Source organism: Phalacrocorax carbo, chromosome 1, assembly GCF_963921805.1.
Source record: "Phalacrocorax carbo chromosome 1, bPhaCar2.1, whole genome shotgun sequence".
Classification (NCBI taxonomy): Eukaryota; Metazoa; Chordata; class Aves; order Suliformes; family Phalacrocoracidae; genus Phalacrocorax; species Phalacrocorax carbo.
The window spans coordinates 114,094,414-114,120,603 of NC_087513.1; positions in this window are offsets into that span (position 1 = coordinate 114,094,414).

The window sequence follows — 26,190 nt, forward strand, 5'->3', positions numbered from 1 at the left end:
TGCAAAACATATTTAACAAAATTATCTAGTAAGCAATGACCTTGGTATTAACAGGCATACTCTCTACAACAGAAAAAAAAGAGACAAAAACTAGAATCAAAGTAACAATATGAAATACTGGCCATGGCCAAGTTTCGCAATGGCCACTATTAGTTTCCACTAATAGTTCTGTCGAACAGAAGCAGGAGTTAAAAAGGTAGTTTGTGTGACTGTCGTGCAGTGTCTAAGCCTTACCAGGGAGACACAACTCATCTTTTGCACCACTGCTATAATTATTTCCTGCTCTCAGACTTTCAACACAAGCAAGTAATTCCAGTATAAGTTTATGCTGGTCTGACTGTTAGTTAAATCTCACTTATTTCAGACATGAAGCCTACAGTGTGACAGCATAGCACAGATTCACACATATTTATCATGGGATTTGATTCCTTGCAGAGAAATATTTGTTATCAGATAAGCCACATTGTTTTCCCTGTCTGTTTCAGAAGGCCACTGAGTTTTGTTCCTTTGAGTATCTTCCCTGTATTAACATGATTATTCTTTCCAAAATAAGTTCTCCTACAGAAGTTGTGTTAAAATCATAGCATCCTTCTCCTGACAAAAGCTTAAGCTGGCCACATGCACTGAAATTGGGTTTATATACCTCTTCAGAGAGGAACCCCCTGCTTCATCATTACTACAAAGTCTAAGGGATTCAAGCGTGTGATCCCCCAGTAATGCCTTTACAAAAGACTGTGCAAAATTAATGTTATACCTATTATTGCTCTGCAAGTTGCAATTTGACCATACAATAATACCAAAATATATATCTCGGAGTTCCTCTTATAGATGTCCTTTCCTACATAGCCTCAGACAAATCAATGAAAGACATGGCAAGTAAGACAGTGCATTGGTTAGAAAGTAGAAACATTTTGCATGAGCATGCGCACATCTCTAGAATTTCACTGTTTTTCCGGATCTATTCAAAATCTTATCTAATTCTGAATAAATATTTCTGTTCTTTGTAAAGCTCTCATAATGCAAGATTTGAAAGTTTCTTTAAAATATTTTTCCAGTTCTTTTCCTTTCAAAGGCCACCTTAACATGTGAGTTGTACAGCAATACGTAAGGCTTTATGTTTTCACTGGGATTTAATTAGGACTAGTGCCCAGACAGCCTAGTCATTTACTGTTCCAGCCTCTCTAAGTACATAAAGACGTGTCCACTCCCACAGCATGTAACTGTACAAGGGTCTAATCCACCTCTCTCTTCCCTGCTTGATTTTTCCCCAATAGTGTTAAAATGCAGCTTGCAAGCCCTTCTTTCAGTCATCTGGTGCTGAGTCACCAATACCCTGAAACCAATAAATACATACTGGGGGAACAGGCGAAGGGAACTTTGCCGTTAGTTTTTTGAGGGGCTCACTGATCATGGGCCATAAGTTTCTTCCTGGCTCTGAACTTTATTGAATAGTCAATGAGAGTCTCAGCTCATAAATCAGCAGTAGCAATACTGCAATACCACTGCTGCTTCCCGGTGTCTGGGTGCAGAGTCCTTCAGACACTCTCCACCCACTCAGCCTACTGGTAATGGGCATTTGGCCCTCAAAGTAGTAGTGGCTGCTTTTTTCAACAGATATTTCCATGTCTGGCAGGGGACTGAGCCGGCTTCTTTTTCTGTCTTGTTTTTCATCAAGATGTGCAAGGAACAGAGTGTGATCCTGGAGCTGTCATTCAGCCTTAAAATGTGTCTCGAACAGTAAAAAACATGGAAGCAGCAGCTTCCCATTCATCATTCGTTACCCAGGCTGAATCCTTGCTGGCTGCCTCGGAGCCCCATGATATACAGAGATTCCTACAGAAATGGAAACCTCTGACGACATAGAAAAGTTTTCTGGCACTTGTGTGTGGGTGTGACAGGCACCTGGGCCTTCACCAGAGTGCTCTGAAAATGCTTTTAATATGACAATGCTGGCAAAGCCCCTTTGAAATGTCACTGTTTCACTAACTCTGGAACCTTTTGATTGTTACTTGCAATATGTTTAACTCAAAGTACCAGAGAACAGAAAACCTTCAGACATCTGGAAGGCTGCATTTCTCTTGCTCACACTTTCCACCAGGCTAACCTAGGCCAGGGAAATCTGCCTTGAGGGTTGATTTGCAAAGAAAATAAATTTAAGGCTTTTCTCACTTCTTTATGACACCTAAAACCGTTCTTGTTTTTCTGTGGTCTGTTTGTGAAGTTTTTGCAGGGAGGCAGGTATGCCTGCTTTAGAAAATGTTGACATCAACACTGCCACATAGAAGTATTCTCTGATTAAGGTATCACGGCAGACAAAGTCCACACAAAGAAACTAACCCACAGAGATATCATTAGTCTATGACACAATTCAGCTACAAACACCATAAACTGTGACACAATTTTTCCACATCAGTATTTTCTGAAGACACATCTCACACAAAATCTTGTTTGTTCAAAAGGACAGGTTTCTGTTAAAAGACCATTTTAGCTTGCCCTTTTAATAAGCCAAAGTTGCCTTATAAGATCAAAGACACAGAAAGGATTGGCAAAGGACAATTTATAACAGTTGCAGACAAAATGAGGCTTATTGGTTTCCACTAACCCGTCAACAGCATGGTTTGATTGTTTAACCACAGTTTTCCCAAAGCCTTTGGAAGGAATACAGTTTTCCTGGGGTAGACCATCAGAAGTGGTTCCACACAAAACTCAGAGGAAGGGACATGAGGCTCAATCTAAAAATGAATTGCCTGCTACCAGGAGGCTCTATGCGTACATAGCTCCTGTTAGCTGGCCTCATATTTCAGCAAATTCTGCAATGAAGTATCGTTGTGAGACTATTTTTCATGTTGAGTGATTAAGCATTCAGCAAAGAATTATCTTTGCAAAATTTCTGAAGAACATTTCTTAGAAGAACAGTTCAGTGGGGTTGTCAGTGAAGTGCTGTGTACTTTGACAAGACATGTCTAAAACATCATGACTTGAGAAACTCTTTGACATCTTTGTTAGCTCAGCTACATTGTCTACAGCTCAATGTGCTTATAGTACTCAGAACTGAACACAACTCTTATGGTATAGAAAAAAAGAGACAATATTTCCATTCTTCTTCTATACACATTTCAGAAGAACTCAAATTAGAAAACTAGAACTATGAAGCTATTCTACTTGTCCTTAAATAAAATTAATGGAAAGGGTTTACTGCAAATAGCAAACATTTTATTGCAATCAAAGGTATCCTTACAGTTCTCTCGAAAATGTAACTATTTTAAATAAAATCGCAGATTTCGCAAATTAAGTTTTTCAGAGCCAAATCCCCTAGACAGGCTTTCAAGACAACTTTCATGACACAATTAATGATGTCAGAAAACTAGCCTTATGCTTGGTAATTATTTTATCTTAGGGAAAGCTGTAGCCACAAGATAAGAAAAAATCACATTCCTGGAAAAGAACAAAAGAACCTTAACACATATACATTTCCTTTATTTTCTTTCTGGAAGCAGTGATGGCTGATAGTAATTATTTTCAGAATTTTTGCAGGGACATCCACTAACTAAACATTATTATTTTTTTGCCATGACTTCTAGATTATGTTGCTTTCATACTTTTCCTACCTGTCAAAGAGTGAGTCTCTTTTAATTTGTAATCTTTTGTATAGCTTATCACTTGACACTGAACTCACAGGAGTGCCTGTTCCTGATTTCCTCTTTAATATCTCCCCTTTAATTGCAGCTATGAACAGTTCCAGGAGAAGACGGGGTAAACCTGCCCCACTCTAAATAAAAATAGTCTGTTTATATAAGAAACAAACCCCCCTTGATATTCAGATAGGTGTTTTACCCTTATTTCTCTCCTAAAAGAGAAGCACTGCTAAAAGTTCATTTGCTACCCACTGTCTATGTTTTAGAGTCACCTTGCAAGTTAGGCCCATGCTTCAGAGAAGTCCAAAGGACACCCCAAACTGGTTACTTGGTACATTGACCCTGTCCTTAGGGTAAGCAGTACCCTGCTTCTAACAGCAACTAGTAGTCATCTGAGCCACTCAATAGGTCTAAATTTGGCCCCTTAGGGAGTATTCATGTGACTAAATCCTTTATACCCTCTTGGCAGCCACTGAAGGTCACTTCACACCTTAGGTGTTACTAAAGCCTGATTCTCTGAGTCCTAAGGTAAACACTTTACCTACCTAATAGGTAAGAGGGTTCAGTTAACCTAGTAGGTAAGACTAGTTCAGAGTCGCTGTGTCCCAGGGACAGTAATTCCTTTCAGCTGACACTAAAGACAGTCCAAGGTGTGCCTTTGCAGGGTAGGCATCTGAAGTTGCAGGAGACAAATCCCTCCCCTTCTGCACCCAGAGGTGCAAAAGACAGCTTGGCATTAACGTACAAAGGGAGAAGCAAATTGCACAGGAAAACTTCTCAGTACGCATTTGAGGAGAAAATACTGCATAGGAAATAATGTGTATGTGGTGGCCAGATCAGACGCTTGTAGCATTTACAAATTCAATGCATTTCCTCCACTGGAGCATTTTCAAGGGGCTGAAGAACAACCTTTGTTCTGCGAGGCCCATTAAATAAATGCTGACACTAACGTCATGAACTAATGATGCAACTTCTGCTGTTAACATGTCTTGCTGACATGACTGAATTAGCCACGACGTGGGGACAGGTGATTGGTCATAAGTGTGTTGCATAACATCACCATGTCATACAAACTGCTCTTATGCCAATCCACAAAGTTGGAGATGTGGCAGAATGGACCTTTAGCATTACCCCAGAATGTTAGGGAAGTGCCAAGCCAGAAACAACACAAAAACCTCAGGTAGCTAAGATATTGGTGTTGGACACGAACAGTTACGTAGACCTGTCCCTGCCCTGACAAATCCAGCCCTGACAAAATAATTAGCAATATTCTCTGGACACTTCTCTCTTGACAGCCTGGTAAATTCAAGCCAGAAATACAAAAGATGTAGCTAAGCAAGGGAGTGTTGCTGAAGCACAAAAATCAGCAACAGCCAACAGAACAGACCTAGCAATAGCCTGTAGCCAGAGCTGCTAAGGGTAAAAGTATTCCTCTTTGTGGCAATTTCAAGGAGAATTCCAGGAAAGACAGAAACTGGTCACAGGAGAAAACAGCGAAGCAGGGAAGGAGCTGGCCCAGCTGGGGACCTGCATGCAAATGGGGAGTGGAGGTTGGGCATGCAGCAAAGTTAGTGGGGTCTAAGCATAGGGGGAAGAACTTCAGTGATAATTCAGGCTCTTCTGCACTCTGCTATCTCCCATATACAGACACGACCTCCCTCCCTATTAAGGCACATTATTCTTTGAAGCAAATATACACACTGACCCCTGAAAAAAATATAAAACCATCTTACTAGCACAAATGGGGCTCAGACAAAGAAATTCACAGGTGATGCAGTTTTCTTATAACACAAGCCTCACACTGCTAAGTCACTCTAATCCCTCTATTTTTAATGCAGGTATCCCTCATAACATTAGGTAGGGAAACATACTGTGTTGCTGAGGTGTGAGTAGAGGAGAGGAAGATGTGGACAAGTTTACCTTGGATTAACCTGTTCACTTGTTAGCCATCATGTGCCATGCTCTGAGTCCAACCGGAAGAGTCCTGGGCAGCTGCTGGCCATGCTTGCCATAACCATAGTACTATCGGAGATCAAACCAATTAATTTAAAACTGGCCTATATGTGTTTTTATAATTACAGTCATACCTCTTTCAACTTAGACTCCATATTCTGCTAAAAAAATAAATAATGCTACAGCTTCCATCTGGTTTTTCATGGAAACATCTGGCAACGTGCTGTTATTTCACAGAAACTAGCCCCCTTACCTTTATCTGTGTCCACTTAATCAACTGCTTTTTAAATTCCATTTGCATTTCTAATAATTCTGATGTGAGTTTGACAGATATGATAGTTCTGTCATTAACCAAAAATGCAACATAACTTGTCCAAAAAGAGTAGATTCCTTTATTATCATTTGCAGAGCTGTCAGTTTGGTTTGGTACATTTATCTCCCTTTCATTACCTGGTGTTGGCTGAAGTCAGACACTGAATACTTAATTAACCAAAATGATTGTGGGAGTGCACACTTTCATGGTGTATATAAGGCATGAAATATAACATGTCAGTTACCATCCTCTAACAGCTGGCATGTATTTTGTGCAATTCCACACTTTTAGAAACATAAAGAAAACCGTAGGTTGTAAAAGAGAGGCAAAATGGTACCCAAGGCCATTCGCTGAAGGTAGGCAAGACATTTTTACTTGCTGCACTCATAATGAGCAAAAGCACTAAAGACACAGTTCTGATCCAAGGAAAGGGCTTCGCCTGTTTCTATTTATTATTTTTGTAAAGCGTTGGCCAGTGACCTGGTCCTCTGTATTATACCCAGGGCGAGGAGGTGGAGTGCAGGAGGAGTAATTGCTTCAAAAATTTGCCCCTCCAGAACCCAGTACTGTCTTCAGTGTTGAGAAGAAATGGATTTGGGGTATCACATTAAACGTTCAGAACATGAGCCCAGGGAAGTGCAGAATAAGCACAGTATCGACTTCCAGCATCATGGCATCCGGTCGTCTCAGTTGGGCTGGCTCAAGGAGAGCCCTGCGCTCTCCACCAACGCTCTGCAGAGTTCAAGGAAGCTGCACATCAGAAGTCCACTGTCTCTCTCAAACAGTCGGTGCAAACAGGCTGTTCCGTGCCTGACACCTCCAGCACAACCAGGTGTGCGATGGCACCATCCAGAGGAGTAATCTAATCTCTCACAGGATATCCAGCCAGAGAAGCCAGGCAGGACTAATTCCCTTTCCAAGTGTATGTAGCCCAAAGCTACTAGCAAATGCTCAAGCTGAAACTAGTTCTTCCTGTGTGTAGTGCAAATCAGCAGGGGAAGGTCTAAAATGATCTGTAACACATAATTTATGCTTTCACAGTCTTTTATCTTTCTAGTTCCCTAAGGTAATGAAGTAATTGCAGATAATTATTTCAGAGATTATTATCTAATTCATACTGTGAATCTACATGACAGATACTATTCATTTAGTCAACAAGCACAGCTATTTTTAATTCCTATCCAGTCTCAGTTCAGTCTTTCAAAATAAAATAGCTCACGACAGATTCCACAATTCTTTGTGCTACTGGCAAGGTACCGAGGAAATTTATGTGGATAAAATGTCTGTGCTTAGCAAAATTATGAATAGGCTTTAGTAAACTTGATCTCCAAATTAATGCTAAAACTTGATGAATATATTCACATTGAGGTTTTAGAAGTAAGAAGACAAGGGTGAAAGTATATTTCATTTGTGAGTCCCGAAGGCAGAAATAATATTATATTTATCTGTGTCTTTTTTTATTTCTGTCCCAAGCATTCAGATCATTTCACACTTTCCTCAGAATGTGCCTTTTTACTTTTTCCTCAAAAAAACATTTTTGTGAAAGACAATTTCATCCAGAACTGAAACCACATTAAAAAGTTATGTTACAACAGCCATTTTGACTCCAGTTCCCAGCTGACTGAGAGTTTGCCGTGCAGAAAGGGTTTGAACTGATGAATTTACTAAATATAAAAAATAACTGGATCCACTTTAGCAGTTTTCTAATTGATTATGTGATAGTTATTGTGGGTGACTCAGAAACATTTACTTAGGACTCTTAAAATGTGCTTACCTTTTCTTTTTCTGATTACAATTGTTTCATTGCAAAATAATTCCTTCCTTTCACAGGTATAAAAGCTACTCTCAGGTTTCCCTCTATATGTCAAATATAAAATTGTGTAAAAATTAAAATAGCCTTACACAAAAGGAAATGTAAATCTTACAGACCTCTGAATAGAGACCTGTGCATATTACTTCTTTATTAGTTTATATTTTTTATTTATTATCTATACTAGTAGTTTCCAGATATTTAAGCAATAAAAACAATGCAATTAATCCATTTACCCTTCCATAGTTTTCATACTGATCAACAGCGAATGTTCTCTTCCAGACTGAAAGCTCTCCCAGAGTCCTAACAGCAAAATAATCAATAATGCATCATGTGTAAGTAAGATTTGGTGTTGGATGTGAAAGTGCATTTCCTCCAGAATTACACCCTTGCTGATACTTGAACTTAGCATATCCTTACAGTCTTATTCAGCCTTCAGCTACCCAAAGTCTAGGCTTTGACATTCAGGTTTAGCTAGATTCACATCTATATGGCATAAATGAAAATGCAATACTGCTACCATGGTAGTGAAACTAAGAGATGAAAACTTCTGCTGGTTTCTGTGTTTCCACCGTATACTAGCTCAACAGTAGAAACATATGAAAATGAATAAATGCAGTTTTGGTATTTCTTTTATACTTCCTACTTGTATTTAAAAGTTTATTTCACTGCAAGACAAGGCTTGAAATGCTCCCAGACCTTTATGAACTGAAAAACCATTAATAGTAAAAAGAACATTTATAAAGCAAAAGTCTGACAGAAATGCCTGTTCTCCTCGTTTACAATATGCCAGATAATTTGGACTGACAGTCACTTTTAAACACAGTTATTTTTCATTGCTTAGGCTGCTTATTCACTTTTTCCCCAATCACTCAGTGAAGGGAATGTTATTTGGATTTAGAGCTGTCTCTTTTATATCTGGTTATAGGACTCAATCTCGAACTCACTAAATCCAGGTAGAAAGACTCCCATGGCTTCAGTAACTTCAATAACTTCAATAGGTCACTGATCCTCATAGACTCTCAAACACAAATACATGGAAATGCCTTGGGGAAAAGGGGTTGCATTTCTGAGTGTACATTAAGGTACGGCAGTCTGCAGGGTGAGCCAGTCAAACATTCGTTGCAGAGAGCTGGGATACTGTCATTGCTTCTTACCTTTTTGTTTCGTATTTTACTTTGAAAAACCATTGGGAAGGCAGCCTTGTATTCTCCATAACACAAGAATAGCTTCTGGAAGACAGAAAAAATTCTCTGTGCATCTTTGTAGCATCAGGGATCTCTATTACCTTTATAAGGTATGAAGATGGATAAAACTCACATTATTTTCAAGTCACATTACAGGCTTTGTTACTCAGTTCTGCATCCTGTTTTTTCTTATTTGAATTTTATTAAATTCTGACAGCAGAATGAAATTGTTTTGGGTTAAATGAGGGAGACTCCTGAAACAACTGGGAGGCAGTTTACAATGATAAGTTTTTGCAGCATTGACACATATTTAGGAATACTATTAGAAACACTTATTACTATTTACACATTTTATTAATTAATAAATTAAGCATTTCGTAAATAGGTATGTAAGATATGAACTGGAAAAGCCACCTCATTCTCTGCTTTCTTTACAGCACAAGTAGCACAGCACTGGAGTGGACAGGACAAGACTTTTGCCAGGCTTCACACACTGCGTAGAACAAGGTGCTTTGCTGTCATAGTTTATGGAACAGCAAACAAAGCTTCAGTTTGGGTGGATTAAAAATTCAATGCACTCTGCTCTGATGTTGTGGTTCACTAAAATTAACAGTTTCCTGGCTTCCCACTCTACTGAACTCATATTTCCAATGCACACAAACATGTGAGCCCACCCTTTTCCCTATCTCACCTGTTTACCAGAGTCAGCAAAATCCTACCCAAATAAGTGGCTTGTTGGCACCCCGCCAATTCCTTGAGGGCTGTATCTTGCTTGTGCAAATGAAAGCCCCATCATCTGAAGCAAGGGGCTATAGCCCAAGAGGCTGCAAGTTTCAGCAGGCAAGGCTCCATCTGGGACTCTGCAAGATAGATTCTTGGTTTACTGTAGCTATTCCATTCAGTACTGTAATGGCCTTACATCCTGTGGGAACACAATTCTTCTTGCTCCATTGTTTTTCTTCTTCTTCTTCCATGGAGTTGTTTCCTAGTCGATATGTGTACTGACCTTAGTATTTGAAGGGAGTGGGAGGTCCCTTGCTATCATTTTTGCTAATTTCACATCCAAAGCTCAGTGAGGAAGTACAATGGCACTGACAACTTCACATAAAAGCCATTTTCTTAAAATCATGCTGTTTATGTCATTGATTTTGCAATCAGATGAAACAGAGACGCTCGCCAAGGACTTCCCAGAGCCTGTGTTAGCTTTCTCTGAGTTAGGCAGCCAGTCCAAGACACGCACTCTGATTTCCCCTCCAGCCGTGGGGATGATGGCACCTATCTGAGGAGGGGATGTTAATGCTTCAAGGAAAGCACTCCCTTTCTCCCTCTCCACCACTGAGGAAGCCTAGGAAAGATGCCTGACTTCCACACACCTGACACTGGGCAAAGGAAGCCTACTGGCTCCTCCCGGGGGCCACCGACATGGATTACGTGCATGACAGCTGAATCTCCGAGCTGTGCTGGCATGCTCAGGGTGACATGCACTGCCGAGTGCTGCAGATCAAACATACTGAGCCACTCAAGCAAGAAGACTTGTCAGGGAAAGCCTGATAAAGTAAGAGATAAAGGCTTTGTAGGAGGAGAGTGGAGAGGAGAAAGCTCACACAGAAGCGCAGGAGCAGGTCACTACACAGGTTGCGACCACGCAGCCTCCCTGAGCAGCTGACACAACTCAGGCAATGGGTGCAGCACCCTACACATCTCGCGGGAAGAAGGAAAAGCAAAGAGGACGATGCCCAGGAGGGAGCTGCAGGAATGCAAGCCAGAGACTGACACTTCCAGGGTGTTGTCTGGGATGTTGCAATGGCTGAACGCAAGTGATTTGAAGGGCAGATGGAGCAGAAAGGGTGGGAATGAGAGCAGCCGTCTGCAGTCTCTGCAGGACCATTGTTGCTGCTGTGGCAGGAATATGCTGTGCCCTCCGTGTGCCTGCCATGGTCTAATGCACCAAGAGATCTCTTATGTGAAGGCTGAGCTTGAGTAACACCAGCAAAATAGCAACACCAGGCCAAAAAAGTACATGAAAGCAATATGACCACAGGACACCAAAAATACCCTGGATCTGAATCATACCACTGGGACAAACACCGTTAATTAGAAAAGACATAACACCTGCTTTTAATGATACAGGCTTTTAGACTAGTCCTTAGGGGAGGAAGCTTCCCCTGAAATCTGCTGGTATGTACTTGAAGATGATGTGGTTCTTGTCAGGATAAGAGTGAGTTTGCTTTAGGGGAACCAGGGTCCTCAGCAGTTCTTGGGACCTGTCCCTCTGTTCTGCTCCAATGGCAGATGTATGGCCTGTTGAGCTCTCATACCAACGTCAACCCATCTCAGGATTTTCCTACTTGTGCTAGCATGCCAGCAGGGAGGCTACATGCGAGCATACAGTTGGAGCAAGACAAGAAGATATTTCTGCAACACACTGTCCTCAGTTTTGTTTTTATCCCAGGCTGGAACACATCCTGTGTTAGAAAAGTAAAAAAAAAAAGTCTCAGCTCCATGCGGACATTAACGTGGTCTGGAACAAGGGTGCAGCTCTTCAGCGTCCTACATTGCACTTTGAGGGAGGAGCAGGGGCTGAGCATAAGGCACCAGTAACACATTTATTCACATGTGCCTTAAAATTACTTGCAGTTGTCATTTACCAAATCAATAAAGAATTCTTTTAACAAAGCATCAGCTTAGATTAAGAAACATGGACCCCTCTCTCACTGTGCATGTATCACATAAGTCATAGTCTTAAAATACCCGAGTATGAGTGTGCTACTGCTCCACTTATCTGCAGGAGTTTGCTCCTTGCTTGTAAAACTATATGGGAACTCCATCGATGTCTACTAGATAACTAAGTAAAATTAATTTACTTGTTAGAGAGAATGTGTGTTTAGTTTACAGCTGATTTTAGTACATCTTGAGGGCAGAATTTGATTTTAAGATTTTTCCTAATGCGCAGTCTGGTCAGCAATAATAACTGCTTGCAAATCACATCTCTGGGTAAATAATTAACTTTTTACTGCATTTATTTGATTTTGTCCAAAGCTGGATGGGATATCGATACATTATTTTCATTATGTATATTCTTCTTTTTCAAGAGAGAAATAATTTAAAGGAAAATTTTTATTTGCTTTTAAATTTTTATTATTTTGTCAGTTACATATCTTTGTAGCTTGAAACAGTGTTTCACAGTACATCTTTGGCTTTAATTGTCTGATAAAATGTTCAATTTATTGTTCTTGTGGAAAAAACCAATTCAGTTAAGGTTTTATAAGCACATGGGCAATTTTTTTCCTCTGAACAAAACAGATGCAAGCATGTAAGAACATGTTGGGGATGCACTGACAAGAAATATAAACAAGTTCTTTTCCCATCAGTTACATAAAGGCTTCTTGCTGTTTTATATTTGTTTCCCACTTTATGTTAACTTTGCTTATCAGTGCACAGGCTTTTAAATGAATTCATTCTTCAGCTCATAATTTACTCATTGGAATTTGCAAGTAGCGGTAAATTGGCAGGAAAAATCTGAAATAACATCCACATATGTTCTATGCCTTTTCATATGAGTTCAACAGCGTTCGTACATGTGGTATTTGGAAGAGATAAATTTTACCTAATGTTTTGTTTTAATTAACTTCTTGAATTTCTCTTATGGTTTATAGGATGTTGCTCCCTGGAAAGCATGCACGAAGAAGTAGCAATGACATTACATAACAGTGTCTAAAAGAAAGAAATCTGGATTTAGTACTCATTAAAACAAACATTTCCTATAGTTTGCCTTTTTTTTTTTCCTACAGTACTCTTAATAAATGTTCCTAGGCCAAGACTTTAACACCAAGAAACTCAAGGTTATTCTGAAATTTGCATTTATGCTTCCAGGTAAGTAACTTTATTGAGTCTCAGTTTTTGTCTGCTTAATAGTTTTTGAAGGTAATTCACTTTTTAAGTTACCCAGACATGGACTGAAAGATTTTAAACGTATACTGCCTTTTTTCTCAAGCTATGTATATTCTGTAGGCTAGAGAACACCCCTCAGTTCCCCATACAGGACAGTGCTTACCAGCAATATTTCAAAAAGTCCCCCACAAAAGCAAAACAATACAAAACAAGAATTCTGGTTACATTTTCAACCATTAACCGTGTAAGTTACTATAAACAGCATACATTAGGATGAGTTTGCTTGACTTTTATTTATGAAGCAGTTGGCTCCCCCGCCCCTTTTACATAAAACAAGAAGAACAATTATGTGAAGGAAGGTCAGCAGTCTAAAAGATCAGAAGATATACTCTAGGAATAAGTATCTGGAACTTTTTGAAACATTCTCAGGCTTTCCTAGCAAAACAGACATTTCATCAAAACAGAGGAGTCTGCAAACCGTGTTGGTTTCTAAGAGTTTTAACAGAGAAGTTCATCTCTTCCCCTCAGGTGTGGTGCTTAGCATGCTCACTGTTATGTTGCCTTCCTACCTACATCTATACACAAAGGCAATGCCTTTAAAACCTATGCAACCTGTATATATGTTATATGTATATATATGTACTACAAAAACTTTCCCTTATGAGAGAAAGTGTTTTTAAATGGCTAAAGGTTTTAGAAAATATTTTGTCTCTAAGCTCTTTTTATTGTCAATGGACAGAGTGAGATTTTTCAGAGCACTGTAAGATACACTTATGTATCACCTCTCCTTTCAAAGAAGCTTCTCTCTCTCCACTAACTATGGCATCCCTCTCCCTACTTAATACTGAATTGCTGAAAGATTTCTCTTTCTCTCCATTTTAGAATAGAAATAAACTGTGAAACTTCTAAATTCCTCACAAGTGGAACTGTTGTTTCAGAACATTCCCCAGAGTTCAGCTGTTTATAAGTATCTTATCCAGTGGTTCCAGATGTCTTGACCTTGGGCTAGAAACCTCAGGAACATACATTTTTCCACTCATTCTTTCAGTTCTCCCGATTATCTTCTCATTCTTCTGTTTGCATTCAGATAAGAAAAAGGTAAAGATAAGTCTGATTTCAGGTAAGAGGTGGCTCCAATTTTTTTTTCCCCACAAAAAAAAATTGGCTATTTCCTTCATTTGGTTTAAGGTAGTTGTTCTGATTCTTAATTGGTGGGGCTGATAAGAACGGAAACAGAACAAGTTGGTGGAGAGAAGTGACTCACTTTCTGTAGGTTTCTAGGAGAAAGACATGTTCTAGTGCAAGGTTATGAGCACAGACATGGGAGCTAATCAAGAGGTAGGATGTCTCCCTCCTATTCTGCCACTTTGCATTTCAAAATTATGCACAACGAGCATCCCAAACCCAAAGTATACCACAGTAGAACAGATTCAAAGGGAGTGCCCAAATCCGGTGTAAAATCAACAGCATTATATACTTTAATTACAAATCCTTCGATTTGCACAATGCCACTATCAGGCGTCGAGCCAGATTAACAATGGAGATTTGGGGGTATGTGGGGAGTAATTCTATATTTTCCAATATTCACTTAGACATTTTTAAACACAAAATGCAGTGAGTTTTCATGTTTCACGCACCCCTGTCTTTAACCTAACATGATAATTTTTTCCAAGCTGACTTGTTTCTAAAAGCACCTTAGGTAATCTGAGCAGGTGTAAAGCAGCTCCACTCCCTTAGTACCCAGAAATTCAAAGAGCAGATGAAAAGCCTTACAGATGATTTCAGTTTAAGAACTCAAAAGATTTAGGGAACTCACAGCTGTGTGGTGACAATACAGCTGGATTACTAGTAGTGGCTCAGGGAACCCCAGTGAGTATATGGCCTACTAACTTCAAGGATGAAGTGAGAAGATGCTAAAGCTTTAACAGCTGCATTGGTAATTTACTATCTTATTAATACTTGAGGTCCTGAAATGCACAGTGCATGTGTGTATGTGCACATGTACCTAATTTGATATCTGTCTTTGTATAAATACATATACACAAACATACTAAAAATATACTGTGCATATACACACACGTATCTGTAAAATATTTTAATCAAAAACAGTTTTTCTAGTCCTAGTTGACACTACTGATAAAGAATAGTCTAACACATATTATATTACGCTATATATTGGGCCATGTTTTATAACTATTAGGCCAGCTCTGGTTAAAAGTTTGAGCCAGAAACAACCACTGGTTTTATTTTACACAGTTTTGCTTTTAATTTTAGGGAGCTCTTTGGGATAGGAATCATGTCATCTTCTATGTTTTATTTCAGTATAAACATTTCTGAGCACAAGGCCAAATTTTAAACAAATGCAGGGCTTAAGTATTCCTTTGGACAGTATGATTTTTTAGCTGATGTTAGCACACACCCAGGCAGCAGGATGCACAGTGATAGGAAGATCAAGGACGTTCCCTCTCGCTATGTGACTAGTACTGTGGTTTAAAAAGACCAAAGCATGCTAAGTAACCAGGTGCACAGCTCTTGCTTCCTTCACCTGCAAATAAAATCTAACATCTTACTCCACATGGGATAGGCAAAGAACAAGCATACAGTCACCAAATTCTGTGGCCTACCCAACAAGCACTAACTCATTAACCCCTGCACCTTACCGGCTTGAAAGCACCTGTCCACTGCCTAACATTACTAATTTCTGGAGTACTCTGTAGGCTATCATTTCAATCTAAATAATTGCTGATAGTGTGCAGGCTCTTTTTTTTTTCTTTTTTTCCAGCCAAGGAGAATCACTCTCCACAACTTAATCTATGGAGGACTGACACATCAGAAAAATGAGATGGAAACAATCTATAATATAATGTAGCCACAAGGGGTTCCAGATGTCTTTCTTCATCAGTTCAAAGTATTTTAAATGTGTTTTCTCAGATGCTGCGTACAGATAAATCAGTGTATTTAACTGTGATGATAAATTGCTTATTGAATGGCTCCATTTTTTTTACATGTAACAATAACACACAGTTGTAGGATATTCATGCAGCAGGGCGCACAGCAACTTCCCATGTAACTGTGTCATATAACACAAAAAGTCTGAAAAAACACTTATTTGGGGAGTTCATACTCATAACACACTCTATACTGAAAAGTTTAAGGGTTTATTAGTCTGATAGGAGTTCTTGAAGAAGGCTGGATGCTGCTAAAAGGACATGGAATGTAGGTACACATGGTCAGAGCTTATCGCTTGTGTTGATGTGTTTTTTAATGACTTAAAGACAGAAAGGCACTGAAACCAATATAGATCTTTCACATGATCCACTTTGGGTGTAAATCAAAGGAAATGTTCTTACTTTCAATGTATAAGTAGTTACATTTTTATATTCCACTTATGGACCATAAAATATACTTGGACTGCTTAGCTTTGTAGTTGAGACTTAATTCCCAGTTCTAATCACCCAGAGCTGAAAACACAATGCTTTACAAGAACATCTGGTGACAGTGACTGGAAAGAAATGAGGAGGAAATGAAAAAGCACATGAAACTTAGAGTTCACGGAAAACCTACTGCATCACATTTCTTCTAAAATTCAATTTTGCGTTGTGCTGAAAGAAACCAAGAGGTATTCTCTAGCTGTAAACAATGGTGATTCCAAAATAGAAAAGATGTCCTGAATTTGGTATGTGTTTTTACCAGAGGTTCATGTTTACAGAGCAATCTTCCATTTAAACTGTCTTACAGCCCTGTTGTGAAATTCCTAACACGCTTCACACATAAGAGCCACATTTACCTTGTTCACTTCAGCAGAAATGTATGGCCTTCTTTCCAGTAATTTGTAGACCACCATCCCGAGCCCCCAGTGAAAGGAAAACATTGCATTCAGGGTTTTAGGTTTTGTTCATTAAGGCACTATTCTTGGCAAATACAGTCCGCCCCTTCAGAAGGTGGTACAGAAGCTCTAGATATAAGACACATTTACAGCTTCTTTGGGCAGTAGGTGAACTCCTTGCAGTGAATTTGTTCTTTGGCTAAATACATGTTGGACTATCAAATTCTCCTTTTCGCTCTAGAATGCCACCAGCACACTGACAAACAACAGATGATTACATTTTGGCAGCAAATTAGAGAATAAGGATCAACATGTGCTTCGTAGCATCCAAGGAGTCTTCATGGGATTGAAACCTGAAACACTCCACATCTCAATACTATGTTGCAGCAAAAAAAAGTACTGCTTTAGAGCACTGACAAATATACAAGAGTGCTTAGAGACAAAAATGACTAATGGAGTACATCACTAACAGCATTAACCACAGAAAGAGTCGTAACCAACATCAAAGCTCCTACAGCAACTTTAATTATTATCTCTATCTTTAGAAAATCTAGAGGCCCCAAATCAGACTTTATAGTTTTGCTAGCTATTATGCAGAGACATTTCAGTCCAGCTGTAGTGACAAAGCATAGGGAAAAAGCAGACTACCCCTATTCTAAAAATGGGAATTGGCCCACAAGCAGACCAAGATGTACACCTGTGGTCATGCTAGACCATGTCACAAAATTTGGAGCGAAGCTGAAAACCAACTTCCTCCCTGCATTTGTGTGATGAAGAAATGCCATCTCACTGTGTCCACACTTCTAGTGCACATGAATTTGCTCTGCCTGTAGTCCAAAGTGACCAAACCTATGAGACTGCATTAATGTGCTGAGCAAAGAATAAGAAACCATCTCTGTCACAGGTGGCACCCCATGAAACCCAAGTCCTCCGGGCTATATCTTATATGTATATGCCAGTTTAAACATTTTCTGTTTCCCTTACCTTTCACATTTAGTCTGCTTTATTATATGATGTTGAACAATTTTTGCAAATCCTTCCCAACTGCTGATTTTGCTTGTTGTATTTGTTCTTGATTTATCAACCTGAGTACCTCTTTATATAGACTGTCACTACAATTAGTTTTCCTAATAATTAAGTGAATGACTAACAAACGTTAAAGGTTCTTCAGTTCTCTAAAACTGCTGTCCTTTGAGACAAGATTCTGACAAACTAAAATACTGCATTCCCAACTGCATAAGCTGACAACATTTCAATAGCACTATACGACAGTAGGAATAAGGTTAGTCTTTATTAGTGTTGTGTGTTTCTTTTAATTACAGAATTAGACTGTGTTTCCTCAGCTATAAAACCCTAGGACTTCTATTTGAAACAAGTTATTTCCATAACTGTTAAAGTACATCAGTATTTTTTCTCCATTATGATGGCAATGATGGACTTTCTGCATTGTTGAAGTGAGCCAGTTCACCAGATGGTAATGGCCTCAACCATCTACCAACTCCCAAAGAGTGAAACTACACAGCTAATTGAGCTCACAGGTATGTAGTCAAGGGTTATGCACACTGTATATTTTTCATGGTTAAATACAGACTTGAAAGTAAAGACCACAAATCAATCACTTTAGGTTAATCTTAAAAAAATCATGAGACAATAATACTTCGTGTTGTTCCAACAGTAGGACGATGTACTAAAATTTCAATTTAGCTTCAGTTTCTTAGTGTGGGCAGCATGTAACACATTAACATACCTTTCTTTTCTCCTCACATAAATTCAAAAATATCCATCTTGCCTGACAAAATTACATTATTTGGTTCTACAATCCTTTTTTTTTAAACTGATTTACTTTTAAAATCACCATTCAATACTGTAGATAAATTAGTGGCAGTTTATGGCTTGGTATTCACAAAGGACATACTTAGTAAAGCCATTTTTCTGTATTGGATATTTCTTCTGCATTAACAATCAAACTTTTACTGCTGGTTGGGTTTATCTAAAGCTATTTTTAAAATATTTTTCCTCCTACTTATGAAAAAAATTATGCTATTGTTGGCCAGAACATTTGCTGGTAAGATACATACTCATATCATCATAAAACATATGACTGGTAGATTATGTGCTAGTGAAAGAAGATATGGTGTTTAACTCTAAAATTTAACTGTTGAGTGCTGCAAGAAATAATCAGATCATAATAATATTTTAAATTAAAGTAGTTTAGGATCACTGATTACGCTTTTACTGTTATATTGACATGAGGATCACACTTCCCCTTTTAATACTTTAACCCCAGGCTTTGCCATTGGGAAATTACAGAAAAAAATATTATCAAGAAATGCTTGTTTATAAGATGTTGACTACATTTCTATAGCTAGTCATCGTCATTTCACTGACAAAGTGTATTCCTAAACTAGAACCCTAGTGCCCTTGCTGTCAACTGAAACAAACAATAGAGAAAGCAGAATACCAACCCACAATGAGAACAACAACAACAACAAAAACCTAGACTTTTTTCTCTGAGACTCATAAAAGGAGACTTGACAAAACTGAAAAATAAGTTTTATAAAGCTGCATTAAAAGGACTTGAAATCTCCCTCTTAAATATATTGACATGACTTAAGGTATTTGTAAACCGTGAAACCAATCTGTCCTCTGGGGGACGGAAGGCTGCAAAGAGCCCAGCACACCCCTCGACAACAGGTGGGACTTCTTCAGCCTTCTGGATTTTCTGCCTGGGCAGCATTTTGATACTCTGTGCCCTGGCAGCTCACAGACAGACGTGCCACCAGCTGTGTGCAGTAGAGAGAGCTGGAGAGGGGCCGGGCAGTGCCCACCACCCTTGCACCACCACCCTACCAGACCGATCTCCGCACGGCCACACTCCCTTCTCTGCCTGACCACAGGTAGCCACAGATCAGGCAGCCTGGCTTTGCACGCTAGCAGATACAGCTTAAACATTAACAGCAGTCCATGTGTCACTTCACGCTACTCTGTTTTTAACCCAGTTTCCCCAGGAACACTACACAGCACACTCTGAGGGTATGATGTTAGCCACTTTCAGAAGTACTGTACATTATAAGAAACACACAGTTTGTTATGCTGACAAGCACAATTTGTCATTTGTTCAAGTCTGTGCATGTAAAGTTGCCAGAAGTTTAACAAAACGTTATGTATTCATTTGAACTCTGTGTTCCTCCAGCCTTTGTTGGACAAAAAGCATGGCCAATACCACGTGTTCCAGCTGCAGGGATTTTTATTCTCAAAATATATGGGAGGATGACTAAAGGGTTAGATATACACAGCACAGAGAACTGAACACAGAGGATCACAGATTCTCCATGTTTAATAAAACAAGACAGCACGGATAATTTATGGCAGCTCAGAATTGTAAGCACAACACATTGATAGGTAAGGCTGTCTAAAAGTACCAGCCACTTCCCACGCACTCTCCCCTCCTTGGCAAGAAACGAAGTTATTTCTGTGCATCCTGGTTCCCTTCATATCTTCTACTCGCTAGGCCTCACACTGCAACGGCCCTTCAGTACATCCTTAATATTAGCCCATAATATTAACTGTTAGTTCGTAAGCACATCAATACAAAACCAATCTGCTTAAACATCTGCTTAAGCCTCAATTATTAAAAAAGGAAAAAAGATTTGGAAACACACATAGGTGCTTTCGGAAGTAAAGGCCATAGACTGTAACCTCAGAGAACTGGAGAGTTTTCTTTCTTCCATTAAAGTTAAAGGAATGATGAGAAAAAGGAATTCAAGGTACTATAAATCTAATCAGCTAATCCAGAGTGGTTTCCGCTACCCTTCTCCCCTACTCTCCTGTCTCCAGTTTTGAAGTCTGGCGTTAAAGTCTCAAGAATGGGACAAGCCCTCTGAAAGGTCTCGTTTATCCGGCAAGCAATGCAATTAATGTGATGTATGAGGTGCCATTGGACCATACAGGTGTCTGCAGCAGCATATTTAAGACCTGGGAAGTTCCAGTAGCTATTTAGGTTTGTTGGGTTTTTTTTCATTTTTATGTTACATATTTTACCTCTACACACTAACAGCTGTATAACATTTTTATTGCATCTACAGTTTATTGCATTGATACATCATTACCTTTAATACATTTACTTCTTGGAGAGTTCTGGGAGTTTGTGGTCAGTGCAGTTACTCCTCCCTGCCTAAAACACTCTCTTCAGCTGCTATAAATCCTGGAGTTGGCAAAGTGGCTAGCAAATAATCTCTTCTTTAATGAGAAAGATGACAAATGGAAGGAGAGAGAGTCACAAGAGCAACAGGGAGATGCGTCTTCTAAATGTACACTAAAAAAGCTGGGATACCTCCAGGTGATTTTTGTACTTCCTAAGCTAATGGATAACCAACTGACTGGAAAGAACTGGGCATAATGAGCGGAACAAACTACTGCAGCCCTGTTTCCAAATCTCCACCTGCCTTTTGGCTGCCAGCAGTAGCACTGCTTTCTTCAGTTCATAAAGACCTGGGAGCTGCATTCTCCCTCCCACACCTGTCCCCCTGCTCCTCACAAGAACAGCATGTCTGCAGGGAGATGTTCAAAAGCCAGGATGGAGATTCCCCATTTCTGGTGACTCCCTTACCATGCTCACTGAATAAGCACTATACTGGTCACCCCCATGCAAACGTCTAGCCTGGGGGCAATGTTATAAAATGTTTCAAGGACAGTTCAGTATCACTCAGACTCTCTGTGGCCTTCATATTAACCATGAGATATGATGGTAACTGCCAGCTGTAAATTTAACTGCCTTCAGTCAAAAATTAGTCACCTTTTTTATACCTTACTTTTGTCTCCTCATGATCTAGCATGCTGAGGAAATCGTGGGCAGGTGGGATGCAGTGTCTATGCTTGAAAGCCTTGTGGGAAGCAGAGGGATTCTGCGTGAGACACTGAAGAGACAACTGGCAGTGTGGGATAAATGTTTTCAGTCACCCCATGGATTCAGGGGGAGTGAGACATCAGAGACACAGATTCAGATATCCAAGCCTTTCAAGATGACTTGGTGGTTGCCCATCTCTACGATAATTCCTGCTGTCTAAGGTTTGGTAGTTCATCTAAATGCAAAACAGCCAAGAAGAAGGAGTCTTTGTAACAGCACCAAAAAGACAGCTTAACTTCCCTGCAGCTGAGCCGCAACAGGCAGGAACAAGAACAAGTCCTCATGGACAACTGCTTAAATAGGAGAAGGATAATTGCTATCCTTCGCAGCCTGATCCAGACTATTCTGACATGAGAGTTTTCACCCCAAAGACACCTGGTAGCAATATAACAGGACATATTCAGCAACACAGGGATGCCAAAACAGAAAGAAAAAGAGTTCTCAAGAGCCTAAGAAGAAAATCCTACTTGCATACAGCATATCAGTGGAGCTTCTAAGATAGGAAAAGATTTTAATGAACTTCGAACATTTGACTCTTCCAGCATTATGGAAACAAAGTTGTCATTCATTCTACAATCCCTACCACAGCCAAGTATATCCAGCACTGGAAAAAAAATCTGTAGAAAAGTACAAAATGAAAGTAATTAGATTTCCAGGTCTCACAGTTATCACAATATTTTCTCAAATATTTCCCTCTGATAAGCCAAAGAGATTTAGTTCAAAAAGGAACTGCTTCTAAAAAGGTAGAGAAGCCAATGCTATTAATTCAAACCATAGGAGAGGCAAATTTAATGTTAAAAGTAGTTCCCACTCTCTAAAATTTTGGGATTTTTTCAGTGAATTATAGCACTTTCAGTACAGAAAATTGTAGCACAAATAACAGTTTGAGCACCACCTCCTTGGACTAGCAGCTGTGTGTTGCCTAACACTCCTGAGCACTGAACTCAAGGCACTGACCTGTGCTTTGTCACACAGTTTTCAGTAACTCCTGCTTCTCAAAATTACTGGTGAAACATTTACTGACTCAGATAATTCTGAGTTTTATCATAACACAAGATTTAACGAATGAAACCATTCATTCTTGACCAGAAGGATCCTCCAAGTGGTGGGAGGATCTACAGTAAATGGATATTCCTTTAAGCAAGAGCAATTAACTTTCTTCCCCCTGGGCCAGAGGCTTGTATCTGCCTGTATCTGTGAGCCAGAAGACTCACTCCATAGGCTTTAAAGACCTGAGAATAAATTGCTGTGAATGTGGTCCTCTGGAGGAAACCCTATTAGTTTCATCACTGGACTGCGCAATGAGACTTGGCTATGCTGCCTACACAGCAGAGACCTGGGGCCATTTGTCACTGTCACCTTCAGCCGTGCCTGCTGATTCATTGTCTTCCACAGCCAGGAATCCAGATTGCCTAACACTGGTGCCTCGCACACCAGTACAGCTTTGCACGGATGTACTAGTCACGCAGACCTGCTATGAGATCCACGCTTCAGCTGCTCGCAAGCCACACAGATGTCACAGGCTGCCCCTGATTTATAAAAAATCATATCTGTAAAAATGCTAACAACATTTAAAAGCTTGCATGGAGTGCGATTCCTTCAGGAAATCGCACCAGTGGGTAGTTTGCATAGAGCACAATAAGAACCACATATTAGACATATATTGCATTATATGCTACCTATCTACCTAGAAGACCTCTGGGCATACAGTTTAAACCTATTACAACAGAACCCCCAAAAAAGTATAAACCATATAAAACAGTGCATATTTTTACAACACTACAAGTTTTTCTGACTGCTTTCATGTAGTATGTTTCAAGTATGCCCTGGCCAGAGTAGTATTTAATAAGTGAAAAAAAAAATGCATTGTGGAACTTCTGATGGCTTATATTCCTTTCTCAGTGCTATAATTCTCTCCTACAGACTTGTTTCCTACTTCCCAGTACAGTCACTTTTGCTCATATACTCCTCAGAGTACAACAACAGAAAGAGCATTTAAAAATATGAAAGTGACAAATTATAAGGTGCTAAAATGATTTTTTTTTCTATAGACAATCTGCAAAACTAAGTGCAACAAGATAATATAAAAACTAAGAGGTTATTGGATGTAAAACATGACATTGACAGAGTATGAAATATTGCAAAAGATATAATATTAAATAAATTATTGTATTACAGAATGTGAATCACTCTCTAACTCGTGATGGGACGTAGAAAATGTTTTCAACAGGCTGTTACTAAGCTGAGCAAAACAGGAGGATTTAAGGCTGCTTTACAAGTGGCGATACCCTGAAAAGCCAGGCTGGTTCCTGTCACTGCTGCGACTGCTGAAGTGGATGGGGTACACAGGTTGACTCAAAGGACCTTCCAGAAGCTGAAGCCCTGGCTCTAGCTCCAGCTCCCAGGGCAGAAAGACTGGAACTGGACAAAAAGACTCCAACCCAATATTGGTGCAATATTTCTTCTGTGCTCCTCTGTAACAGGTGGCATTGATGATCATTGCTAAAGGAAGGATTCTGGAGAACGACACTTTGCCACGTTACCAGGATACCAACAATATAAGATTTTCAGTTTCTTACATACCCCTTCCTAATGGACAGTTCATCCCAACATCCACACTCATATTAGTTTATCGTTCATACCTTTTTTCTCAAGCACATCGTTCAAGAAACGCAGATGCCATGAATTACCTCCTGCCTGGACAAATAATAACACAACAGACTCGTTCTCACTAGCAGTGATAGGTGTGGCTGTCTGAGAGGTGGCAATGGCAGCAAGGAAAAAGGAAACCTATATAATGAATGTGTGACCTATAGGGTATGGAGAACATCTGGCAGGAGGAGATAATGGGGCCTGGCACAAGGGAAGGAGAAACCCTAAGGCAGAAGAAACAGATGGGAGAAAGAGGTAGGATGGGATAGTAACTGGGGAAAGAGGAACACTCAGAGCCTTCAAAGGAGAGAGTGAAAATGGAGAAAAGGAAGGAATATGCTCTGTTTGGACCCTCTGGAATGCAGCTGCAACCTGCAGATGATACTAATGCAGACTGTGAAGAGGTGTACACAGTTATGAGAAACCCAGCTGAGGACCTGTCAACCCCTATAGCCCATCTGCTTCAGCACCGGCCGCAGCAACAAGAACCAGCCTGTTCCTCTACGCATATCCTATGTAAGCAATTAATAAATGGCATTACAGTAAGTGGTCATCTACATGGTCACCTACAGTAAGTTTTTTTTTTCTAAACAGAGATCTGGAGACATCACTTGGTGTAACTTCAGTGAAAATAACACTAAAAAGGCTGTAACAATTTGGATATTAACACCAAACAAGAACTGAACAAATAGCAGAGAATGACAACTCATTATTCTATTCTGATCAATAGGGTTAATTCAATAGGGTTAATTTAATCTCTGAACTGTTAACAGCTGGAGAAAGCTAAACAAGAATTAACAGGGATAACATGCTGTGCAATAGAATGTTAACTACTTCAGCCTGTTCCAGTTACCCAGAATTTTAAACTACTTTTTACGTTTCTTTAAGCTGCCAAATCTTTCTCATCAACAAGTACAAAGGCAGGTCGAACTTCCAGAATATACCTCCAGAATTCTAGAAATCCACAAGTCTATCAAAGATTTAATCTCTACCACTGCCATAAGAATACATCCACCTTTATAAATGGATTGCAAAACAGAAAAAGAAGGACACTCCACTGATGTGCAGTCTCAAATATATTTAAACAAGAGTCAGGAAAATGAGCACATAGTATGACATCTTGCTTTCCAGGTTTGCCTTCCATATGTTTTAACATATCTTGTGTCTTAACTGATTTTTTTCCAAACCTAACTGATTGCTCTCTGCAAAGGAATAAATTAACTATTGCCAGTGACTATAGTTTGGCATATGGAAAACCGAAGCTTTTCACCTCTCAGACTTAATCTCAATGATTAACATAATATATTTGATTCTCTGTATGTTTTTGAACACATACAGCTTCCCTGGATTAACGGACAAAGCAGGAAGAAATATGTGCCACTGCATAACAGCTTCATACACCAAACATAGGTCACTAACAATAAATGCAGCATTCAGTGGAGAAATACAGACATTTAAAGTGAAAGTGCAGTTTTCTCTGTAACAATTAGTAGCATTATAGGATCTTTGAGTGAGGTAAATAAATACCTACATTTAAAAAAAAAGCTAACCACAGAAAAATGCAGAATCAACCAGGAACAGAAGAGGCTATAACTGTATGTAGCTCTTTCCCAACTTCAGGTGAACTATATCCATGGAATTGTGGCCAGAAATAACACAGTCTCTTGTTGCAACTCTTCTAAATCCTTTTTATTTTTAAGAGAAGCTAACTGGGAATGCAGTTCTCAAAATGTCTTAAGTTTTTAAAAAGTATTTATAATTAATACACCTCAGTGGAAAGCAAGGAAAGACATGTTATAAGTGAGACCACTCAATAGTCCAAGGCTTTTTGTCAGCAAAGCATTTTGTACTTCAACTAATAAGAAAAGCCAGGGACACCTGGAAGGTCTTGCATGTGTTGCAGGTCAGCGGCTATTGTTATTCTGGAGGTTGCTCGGAAGAGCTGTGGCACACGACGTGAAATTCCAGCTTTGCTGGAATTTGATGCTTGTTCTGGATGCTTGGTTGTCCTGTTGAT